The sequence below is a fragment of the Crocuta crocuta genome, unplaced genomic scaffold, assembly GCF_008692635.1.
Source record: "Crocuta crocuta isolate KB4526 unplaced genomic scaffold, BGI_CrCroc_1.0 scaffold255, whole genome shotgun sequence".
In the NCBI taxonomy this organism is placed as follows: domain Eukaryota; kingdom Metazoa; phylum Chordata; class Mammalia; order Carnivora; family Hyaenidae; genus Crocuta; species Crocuta crocuta.
In genome coordinates this window covers 797,333-808,516 of record NW_027530670.1, presented here as the reverse complement: position 1 = coordinate 808,516, position 11,184 = coordinate 797,333, and the positions used below count along the sequence as shown (strand labels likewise).

Below are 11,184 nucleotides of genomic sequence, written 5' to 3'. Positions count from 1 at the left end.
TCTGCTACTTCTTAGCTGTCCCTCCCCACCCCCCTTTTTTTAACCTATGTGACCTTCAACTTTTCATTTATAACACGGAGATGGAAATATTTATCTCACAGAATTAAAGCCTTTTTTTTATGACTCTTCGTTTGGAGTGACAGAAAACCCAAACTAACAAAAGCGCCCGTATTGGTTTACATAGGTCTAGGGGCAGAGATGGCTTCAGGCATGGGTGAATTCAAAGCTCAAATGATATCATCAGGACCTTTACATTGTTCTCTCAGCTCTGCCTTTTACTGCCGCCTTCAGGCTCAAGTTCAAAGAGTGGAAAGATGGTTGGCAGCAGTACCAAAACCCAGAGTGTTTCTGCTTCAACTGTAGCAGACAAGCCTGAGAACTTCTTTTGCAGAAGTTTCAACTCAATTCTCATTGCTTTCATTAGATCATATTCCCATCTCTGAGATGGTTGCTACAACCAGAAGAATTGGATGCTTGGATTGGCTGTGACCCAGGAGACAGTCCTACCTCAGACGTCGGGGGTAGTCCTGGCGGCAGCACATGGGCTGACAGTGGGTAGATGGATTCTCCAGTGAGAAGTTGAGTTACATTTATCAGGACAGTGAGAAGATGCTGAACAAGAATCACTGCAGATCCTCCACAGGTGTGCTGAGGAACAAATGAACTGATAGAGGGAAACTGACTTCAGAAAGTCCCATTCAAATATAAATAATGACTATTATGTGGTTCTCGCTCTCTTGTGGCACTTACGTTTTTTCCCTTCTATTTACACTCATCTGATTTGTACTTTGTCTCCTCTCTACACTCTAAGCAGCTAGAGAGCAGGGTCTGTGCTCTGGTCATCTCTGGGGCACTCACCGCTCCTAACTCAGCACCTAGAAAATAGGTGCTATTCAATAAATGACGGTGGGATAATGGAATGAACCTAAAATCCAAAGCATTCCCCCAAATTCTGTTAATCCATAGGTCAAACTCTCAGAAGGCTTTGGAGACCTTTTGCCTTCCACTGGAGTCATAGATGAGTCAGCTCTGGCTTTCTTCATAGTGAGTGGAGAGTGGGGTGAGAGAAATAATTTCAGGCAGATGTGTCCTTGCATTGATTTATTGACCTGGCCTAGCTAAGACCAGTGAGAAAAAAAAAAAGTTATTTATTTATTTGCTTGTTTAACTTCTGCTTTAGTTTTCTCTCCCTGCCCTTATTACGAGCAATGTGCTTCAGGAAAGCACAGACTGAATGAAGAAACTTCCCAAAGGCACCGACTAGCAGGGCAGGTTTGGGCCTGCCTCCTGATCCTGGAGGCCTGAGCTTTCAGGAAGTTTTGAGTTGAATGAAAGGAAGTGCTACGAGTTCTAGTGGAGCCGTTGGAAGCGCAGCCGGGTGAGTCTGTTCTGTGTCTCTGGGGTTGTGCTCATTTCCTTAGATCTCCTATTGGGCACAGGGTCTGGAGCTGCCAAGGTCAAGTGGAGTTTGGGAAAACAAGCTCTTATGACGTGCAGACTTCCAGTTATAAAATAAGTATGTCATGGAGATGAAAAGTACAGCATGAGAAACAGAGTCAAGAAGATTGTCATAACGTTGTGTGGTGACACATGGTAGTCACAGCTGGTGGTGAGAAGTGAGTAATATACAGAATTGTCAAATCGCTACGTTGTACATATGAAACTAATGTGACGCTGCATGTTGATGATACTTCAATAAAACAAAAAAGGGACCCATGTTATCTCTTGAAATAACATACCTCCTCCAGAGTTGTCTTGGAGCTGCTCTTTGGCTGATTTACAATAGAGAAACGCTTTTCAGCCACAAGTGTTAAGTAGGAAAGGCAGTGTGGCTTAACGTATAATGTATTGGGGCTGTAGGGACTCACTAATTTTCAGCCTGCCTTCTCCTATTTTGTAGCAATGATGCTATTCCAGGAACCCGGGTCCTATGAGGGCAGAAACCAAAGGGACAATATTTTAGAGAAGGAAAGTTTCACCGTTACAGGTATCCTGAACGTGAACGTGAACGTAAACACTTGACTACCTTGCAGAGTCATTGTTGGAAACAGTGTTTCAGCTCCTGTACATGAAAGACAATTGCTGGTGGGTGGGACAGTGGGAACGGGAATTGTCCAAAGGCATTGTTAGCAAGTCAGGAGTCACCAAAGGAAAATCTGAGCTGGGCAGGTCAGCAGCACCCAGCCTGGCGCTTGGCAGGCTTGTCAGCACAAGCGGAGTGTTGCTTAAAAGGAACTCTCTGTTCAGTAATTCACTTCCTGGACCATCCAAGTCAGTGCAAATTCATTTCTAGAAGGATATCCCTTGACTTCTAGGTTCTGACCTTGCCTCCCCTTCGAGTCTCTGTCTCCTCCCTGGTTGGCATCTTATCTTTCTTCCTGACACTGGCTTCCTCTTTGGACCTCAGCAGTGCTCTCAGAACTGTTTTGGATAATGTTTTCTTTGTCTGAACCTGCCCTTTGGTCTCTTTTCCCCCCAGGTTGTCATAGGTGCTCTGCCAAAGGATCTGAAGCAAAATGGTCTTATAAAAAGGGCCTGGACTTGGAAACCACACCTCAGAGTTAGGTTCTAATCCTAGCCCTGACTGGATGAACTTCAACAAGTTATTTCATCTCTCAAGGTTCAGCTTCCTCATCTGCAAAATGGGGATAACTTATCTTACTGGATTTCTATGAGTACTTAGTAAGATAAAGGACTTAAAAGGTGAGCATGTTAACCCTTTATAAATGGCAACTCTTATTAAGAATGAAGAGCAGGGGGGCACCTGGGTGGCTCAGTCGTTTAAGCATCTGACTTTGGCTCGGGTCATGATCTCACAGTTCATGGGTTCGAGCCCCGCATCGGGCTCTCTGCTGACAGCTCAGAGCCTGGAGCCTGCTTTGGATTCTGTGTCTCCCTCTTTCTCTGCCCTTCCTCCACTGGCACTCTGTCTCTTGGTCTCTCTGTCTCTCTCTTGCATGGGTGAAAGTAAATAAACATTAAAAAATAAAGAGTGAAGAGCAAGGGGTACTTGGCTAGATCAGTCGGTGGAGCATGTGAGTCCTGATCTCAGGGTTGTGAATTCAAGCCCCAAGTTGGGTATAGAGATACTTTAAAAATCTTTACGAAAAAAAAGAGTGAAGAGCATGCTAGAAGAGACAGATCACACAAACACTACCGACTTAGTGATAGCATCTGACCAACAGAATCAGGCGTTTACCCTAGCGGAAATGTCCAGCATAGATGGAGCCTTCACTTCCTCATTCGTAACCTGCTCTTATGTTTCACAACCTGTTAGTCAGGAAATTGTTCTTAATATCTAACCTAAGTTCCTCCTGCTATAATGTGTCATATCACACATATTTTAAAATAATACCCAAATAGACCCATGAAAATGAGCAGACTTTTCTGAGTCAGAGGCATTCCCAGGCCTTGGTTTACTCTTATCTTCAAGAAACCAGAGAATATTTGTTGTGTGACCCCCGCAGACCACGGACTGTGCTGAGGTATGCTGGGAAGCTCCAGAGCCCTGTTATGAGACTCCAGCTCTCTTGAGACTAGTGTCTCACTGAGACCAGCAGTTTCAGTCTTTCTCTCTCTCTGTTTTTCATTTGCCAGTGAATGGTTGCCCCTAGTTTAGAAAGCCTAGGAACATAGCAAAGGAGTTCAGCAGGACTGATCACATTGGTGGCTAATCGCTGTTATGCAACTTGGCTCTCGCAAGGATTGAAATGCAAATTGTATGTCCTGTTGGTCTTCAACGTTCAAGCAGAGGACATTTAAACAGCCTCAATGTAAACAGATCACTCCGTAGGTGCATTTTGCAGCTAATCCTTCTTGCTGGGCTGTTGGTAGGAATCACATCTTTCTAGCTGTGTGGGCCTGAATGTAAATGTCTAAGAAGCACCCGTGGGAGGGAAATGTTTGCTCTACCTGGCAGCACAGGGCAGGTGTCTCAACTTTTGCGCTTATCTACTCTATGGACATGCTGTAAACGTATGGGGTGAGGTTGCAAACTGGCAGCCTGTGGACAGCCTATAGTTGTGTTCTGTTTGGCCACACAATGTTTTGTTTTTGTTTTTGAAGTTGAATTGGTTGCCCTGATCTAAAAATTCACATGATCCAGATTTCTGGCTTTTGTTGGAAAGGGGAAGATCTGGCAACACTGAAGCTGTAGCTTTTTCTCATAGTGACATCATCAGTCTGAGTGGGGAGGCACTCCCTGTAGATGGGACCACCATTTCCTTCTGCCTCACTTCCACTCAATTCAGTTGCAGAAATTGCCTGAACCCTAAAGTCATTTGTGTTGGGGACTCTTGGCCTGTGAAATCCTCTTCGGTCATTGATGGAGAGCATGACTACTAGTGTTTTGTCCCTTTGGGTTCCCTATAACTTGTCTTCCTCCACCAGAAACGATACCAGAAGTCAGTATTTGTGACTCCTGCTGATATGTCTTCTCTGAGTTTATATTTAATTCTACAGCTGAATACATGTGTCATGTGACCAGCAGATGTTCATATGAGGATCGAGAGGAGGAATTCCTCTCTTTAAAAAAATTTTCTAAAATGTTTATTTTACTTATTTTGAGAGAGAGAGAGAGAGAGAGAGAGAGAAAGCACAAGCAGGGGAGGGGCAGAGGGAGAAGGAAAGAGAGAATCCTAAGCAGGCTCCGTGCTCAGCATGGAGCTCCACAGGGAGCTCGATACCGACTGGGAGACCATGACTTGAGCCGAAATCAAGAGTCAGATGCTTAACCAACTGAGCCACCCAGGTACCCCCAAGGGATGAATCCATCTTTGAAATTTGTCTCTTGGTAGTATTTCTAGGTTCTTTAAAGTCCAAGGGCTTCTGTGTGTTCAGAGAAACAGTCTGCGACTTCCAGTATCGAGATAACTGATGCTTAATTTATCAAATTTACAAGCCTCATAAAACTTAGAAAATAAAAATGTATTACATTACATTTTTACATTTAAATCCCGATTACTTATATTTAATTAATTATTTTTTTTGTCAAGGAACTTTCTTGTTTACTTCTAGGAGTTCTATGCTTTCAGGTGTTTTACTTAAGTCATTGATTTTTTTTTGTTTTTTAAAATTTAGCTCGACAGTGTACACAGTGTGCTTTTGGTTTTGGGGGTAGATTCCCGTGATTCACTGCTTACATACAACATCCAGTGCTCATCCCAACAAGTGCCCTCCTCAATGCCCATCCCCCCCATCAACCCTCAGTTTGTTCTCCGCATTCAAGAGTCTTTTATGGGTTGCCTCTCTCTCTGTTTGAAACTATATATCCCCTTCCCTCCCCACCATGGTCCTCTGTTAAGTTTCTCAAGTTCTACATATGAGTGAAAACATATGATATCAGTCTTTCTCCGACTGATTTATTTCACTCAGCATAATACCCTCCAGTTCCATCCATATTGTTGTAAATGGCAGAATTTCATTCTTTCTCATTGCCAAGTAGTATTTCATTGTATATGCAAACCACATCTTTATCCATTCATCAGTTGGTGGACATTTGGGCCCTTTCCATAATTTGGCTATTGTTAAAAGTGCTGCTGTGAACATTGGGGTACATGTGCCCCTATGTATCAGCACTCCTGTATCCTTCGGATAAATTCCTACTAGCACTATTGCTGGGTCACAACTTATATTTATTTGGGGTGACAATAACAGAAAACCCTAACTCAAAGTGGCTTATATAACAAGGAAATGTATTATCTCACATAACGTGAATCTCTGAGGTGAGGTGGGCTGTGGATGCGGTATAGTGGATCTCTGGCTCCATTTTGTTGTGACTCTCTTGGGTTTTGCCCTTCTCCATGTATTGGCAGCATCCTCAGCCTTGTCACAATGTGGCTGCTGCAATGACATTATCATATCCAGACATTATCATATGAACATTATCATATCCAGACACAACAATTCAGAGGAGGAAGTGGGATTCTTTTATTTCCTCTTAGGGAGATGTGGGGGGGAGCAAGACTGTGAAAACCTCTCTCAGAAATCCCACGGTGGACTTTACTTACAACTCATTGGTCAGATCTGTGCCACATGCCTATTCCTAGACCAATCACTGGCAAGGAGAATGGGATTGCCAGTTGGGTTTTACTAATTATCTCAGAGTGAATGAGTGTTAGGGAGTCCATCTTCATCGTCACTGCATAAACTTAACTAAATTCCCTTAAACAATTCAAATTACATTTATAAACCCAGTATGATCAATTCTCTGAACATTTCTAACATCCTAACACACCAAAGGGCAGACAGAAACCCAAAAGTCAAATAATCACAAAGGCTAGAACTACATTTAAATTGAATGTGAAAGGGGCACCTGGGTGGCTCAGTCGGTTGGGCGTCCAACTTTGGCTCAGGTCATGATCTCACAGTTCATGGGTTCGGGCCCCGCATCAGGCTCTGTGCTGACAGCTCAGAGCCTGTTTTGGATCCTGTGTCTCCCTCTCTCTCTGCCCCTCTCGTGCTCGTGCTCGGTCTCAAAAATAAATAAATATTAAAAAAAATTGAATGTGAAAGTATTAAAACCATAGATTTATTTTTTCATTATCTGTATATTTATAAGTAGTATTTATTTTTATGCTTTCCTAGGGTTACAGTAATTTTACTAGATCCTAAATTAAAATAATACCACTAGATCCCAAATTAAAATAATACCACCTCATACTGGCCAAGGTTATAGGTTATTTTGATAGGTTGGAGTTATTTATAGTTGATTCTTGGCTAGAGCAGGCGGCTAGTGGCACCTTCTAAATCTGAACTGGCAGACATCAGGTTGGTTCCACCTTCATAACAGCTTTATTGAGATAAAATTCATATATCATACAATTCACCATTTAAAGTATACAATTCAATGGTTTTCAATATCTTCAGAGTTGTGCCACTATTACTACAATCAATGTTAGAACATTTTCATCGCTCCACTAAGAAATCCATTAGCAGCCATTCTCCATTTCCCCCTCTTCCAAGCCCTATGCAACCACTAATCAACTTTCTGTCTGTAGGACTTTGCCTATTCTGGACATTCCATACAAATGGAACACTATGTAGAAGCTTGCCTCCTTTAAATCATTAACCTTTGGGGAGCCTGGGTGGCTCAGTCAGTTAAGTGTCTGACTCTTGATTTTGACTCAGGTCATGATCTCACGGTGGTGAGATGGAGACTAGAGCTGAGCTCCATGCTAGGTGCAAAGCCTGCTTAAGATTCTCGCTCTCTCTTCCCCCCTTCCCTCTGCCCCTCTTCCCCATTCGGTCTCCCTCTCTCCCTAAAATAAAATTAAATTAAAAATTAAAAATAAAAGCCTTTATTTGTTCTATCAGTGTTACTTGTCATGCCCACATCTCNCCCTTCCTTTTTCCATGCCTTTCTTCTTTTTATTTATTTATTTATTTATTTATTTATTTATTATTTTTAATGGGTATTTTTGAGACAGAGAGGCAGAGAACGAGTGGAGGAGGACCAGAGGGACAGGGAGGCACAGAATCTGAGGCAGGCTCCAGGCCCTGAGCTGTTAGCACAGAGCCTGACACTGGGCTCAAACTCACAAGCCATGAGATCATGACCAGAGCCAAAGTCAGGGACTTACCCGACTGAGCTACCCAGGCATCCCTCTCCATGCCTTCCTTCTTTTCATCCTTCCACAAATATGTGTTGAACATTTTCTCTGTATCAGATATTGTGCCAGGCACAAGGGATCTAACAATGAGCATGCAGTCCAGGAGGCCCTTCCCTCCTGGACTTCTACTTGGGAGGAGGCCCTGGCCCTTCTGCTGATGACTTGAAGAGCACTATGTTGGTGTTGCTGAGTTACCATTTCAGAACTGTTCAGTGGGACCTCAGAGGGCTTCTTGCTACTTCCTGTATTTCTAATTTTTCTCTATCTCTTCTACCATCTGACCCTTAACATACCATCTTCATGTGCAATTATCATCATTTGTATAAACTTTTCCATACATGCTGGATTATCTTATTACCACAATAAGAAATCATAAAATTTGTATCAGTTTCTTTGTTATCAAGTTTTACTTGATTGCAATACTAATCTATTCATTTATATATTTTATAAATAAACGAAAGAGAGAGAGGGAGCACAAATGGGGGAGAGGGACAGAGGGAGAGACAGAGAATCTTAAGCAGGCTCAATGCTTAGCACAGAATCTGATGCAGGGCTTAATCCCACACCCCTAGAATTATGACCTTAACTGAACTCAAAAGTCAGATGCTCAACTGACTGAGCCATCCAGGTGCTCCCCAAAAGGATTAGAATTGAAGAAGAACATAGGTCATTTATAAATAACCAGGGTATAGATAATAACAGTTAACTGGAAAATCTTTCTTACTAAATTTATTCTGGACCAAAAAAAGAATGCAAACAAATTGGTATCAATCAGGAGACTTCTGAATGGTGATTGGTAATTCAAATAAAAATTATAAAGAAGAAGAGGTTATAATTATAGATTTGGTTAGAGGTTAAAAAAGGAAGTATATGGTAAGTTAAGGAAGTATATTTTTATGTTAGAACAAAAGTAATTTCCAGTTGGATAAAAATGGAAAGTGTCACTTTATTTTATTTTGTTTTGTTTTATTTTATTTTATTTCATTTGATCTTTTAAATGTTTTATTTTTGAGAGAGACACAGAGAGAGAGACAGAGAGAGAGTGGGGCAGGGGCAGAGACAGAGGGGGACAGAGTTTCTGAAGCATGCTCTGCACTGACAGCAGAGAGCCCAATGTGTGGCTTGAACTCAACCAGGAGATCAGGACCTGAGCCGAAGTCAGATGCTTAACTGACTGAGCCACCCAGGTGCCCCCCAAATGGAAAGTTGTAATACAAACTGGTGGACTTAAAAAGAAAAATCTTTGGGTCTCTTACCTGGAAACAACTCACTACCAAATTGATTTACACACCCAACATCCAGATTTTGGATTCTGTTCTGCTCCCAAGAAGAAACCAAGGCATTTTGAAGCATTACCAATTCCATGTCTTGGGGCAGGGAAAAATCAAGAGGGGCTTGTAACATCCAAGAAAAAATGCTTCCAAAATTTTTGAAATCATGCTGATTGGGCAATAAAGCCAACATAAGAGGGTTCCCACTGGCCTCGTCATGATTCTTTTGAGCATCAAAAAGAGTAATTACAGTTAATGATACATTTGTAAAAGTCTGTGAGTGAAAGTGAAAAGTTTAAAAGAAATATCTAAATAGTAACTATAATGCAAAAGGATACATATAATAAAATGCATCCAAATTTTTATTAATTTTAAAGTAGATGTTAATATTTTTGGCTGTTTTGGTTCTTCTGTTATGTATATTTTGCATATAAAGTATAAATATGTATTTCTATGTAACGAGGGAGGAGTGTACGCAGCAGACTGTGAGTAAGCCAAAATTTATGAAAAAATCAGAGATTGTACTACGAACAGGAAAAAAAGGATTAACTTCGTGGTCATAGAATTACCAGGTTAAAAAAAAAAGAGTCTTTGGTTCCCTGGGTGGCTCAGTTGGTTAAGCGTCTGACTCTTGATTTCAGCTAAGGTCATGATCTCATGGTTGTGTGCATGGAGCCTGCGTGGGATTCTTTCTCTCTGCCCCTCCCTCTTCGTCAAAAAAAAAAAAAAGAAAAGAAAAGAAAAGAAAAAAAAAGAAAAGAAAAGAAAAGAAAAGAAAAAAGGTGTCTGATAATGTGTTACAAGATAGTGTATTAATCAAATGTCATAGAGAAAGAATGTTGACTCTGCAACTCAATCCTTTGCTTCCTGGGAGGTAAAGCCTTTGGATGACTTTACTAATATTTTCAAAGTTAGATGATGGAGAGATGGGGAAAGATTGGAAATATGGGAAGGAGCAGGAGGGCCTATGGAGTAGTTCTGGAAAGTAACTAAGTGGCACCCTCATAAGGCCCTTCAAGTCACCAGCCAAAGGGACAGAGCTTCTTCCACCTGTGAATCTATGAGGGGAAAGGCTGCCTGAATGCTCACTGTTGGATTCCTAGTGCCTGGTACCTGATACAGAGGACGCTCAATGCTTATTTGTGGAAGGAAGGAAGAAAGAAGGAAAGGAAAGCAAGCATGGAGGAAGAAAGAAAAGGAGTGAAGAATGGAAGAAAATATGTGATTTGTTTGCTTGTTTTCTTATTTTTTTTTCTTTTATTGCTGGTTTTCTCCCTATCTGTATTGAGGTGTAATTGTCAAATAAAAACTGTATATATTTAAGGTGTATGATTTGATGTTTAGATATACAAATGCATTAAAAAACATTTTCCAGGGGTGCCAAGCTGGCTGAATCAGAAGAACATGCAGCTCTTGATCTTAGGGTCATGGGTTCAAGCCCCACATTGGAGGTAGAGATTACTTAAATAAATAAATAAAAATATGCTTAAAAATAATTGCCACAGTCAAAGCTAATTAACATATACATCATCTCATCTTGCCACTTTTTTTTTCTTTTGGTGCTGAAAACACTTAAGATCTACTCTTTTATCAAATTTCAAGTGTATAATACAGTATTGAAAACTCTAGTCACATTGCTATATATTTGATCTCCAGAGCTTGTTCATCTTGTAAAACTTTGTACCCCTTGACCAGCATCTCCCTATTTTCCCCTCGCCCTAACCCCTGGTAACTACCACTCTACTCTCTGCTTTAATGAATTTGACCATAGTAGATTCACATATAAGTGAGATCATGCAGTATTTATCTTTCTGTGTCTGGCTTCTTTCACTTCATAAAATATCTTCTGGGTTCACACATATCATCACAAATGTCAAGATTTCCTTCTTTGCAAAGTCTGAATAATCCATTATATATACACATATATATATATCACATTTCCTTTATCCATTCACCTGTCAATGGACTTTTAGGTTGTTTCTGTATCGTGGTTGCTGTCAACAATGCTGTAGTGAACATGGATATGCAGATATCTCTCCCAAGATACTGATTTCATTTTCTTTGGATATATACCAAGAGTGAGATTTCTGGATCATAAGATCACTCTAATTTTAATTTTTTGAAGAAACTCCCAACTGTTTTTCATAATGGCTATATCAGAAGAAAAGATGCTTGATGGCACTCCCAGAGGGAGAAGATGGACGGAGAGAGATATCCTCTTCTCTACTACTCTCTCCATCAGTTTCCTGTGTGGCATCTGAGAGCCTAAGTTGTTCTGTTCTTGCTGAAAGGCCATAAAGGGA

The 11,184-nt window shown here is 41.0% G+C and overlaps 1 long non-coding RNA gene across 3 annotated transcripts; it reads left to right on the top strand.

Moving 5' to 3' along the window:
• Positions 1-1,316: 1,316 nt before the first annotated feature.
• On the top strand, positions 1,317-10,204 carry LOC144235606 (uncharacterized). Of its 3 annotated transcripts, none has more exons than XR_013336258.1 (3): positions 1,317-1,378; positions 2,480-2,703; positions 9,891-10,204. It is a non-coding gene; the product is annotated as an uncharacterized LOC144235606 (long non-coding RNA). The 3 variants fall into 3 exon arrangements; XR_013336259.1 differs by having other exon boundaries at positions 1,364-1,616; XR_013336260.1 differs by lacking the exon at positions 1,317-1,378 and adding an exon at positions 1,634-1,987.
• The last annotated feature ends 980 nt before the right edge of the window (positions 10,205-11,184 follow it).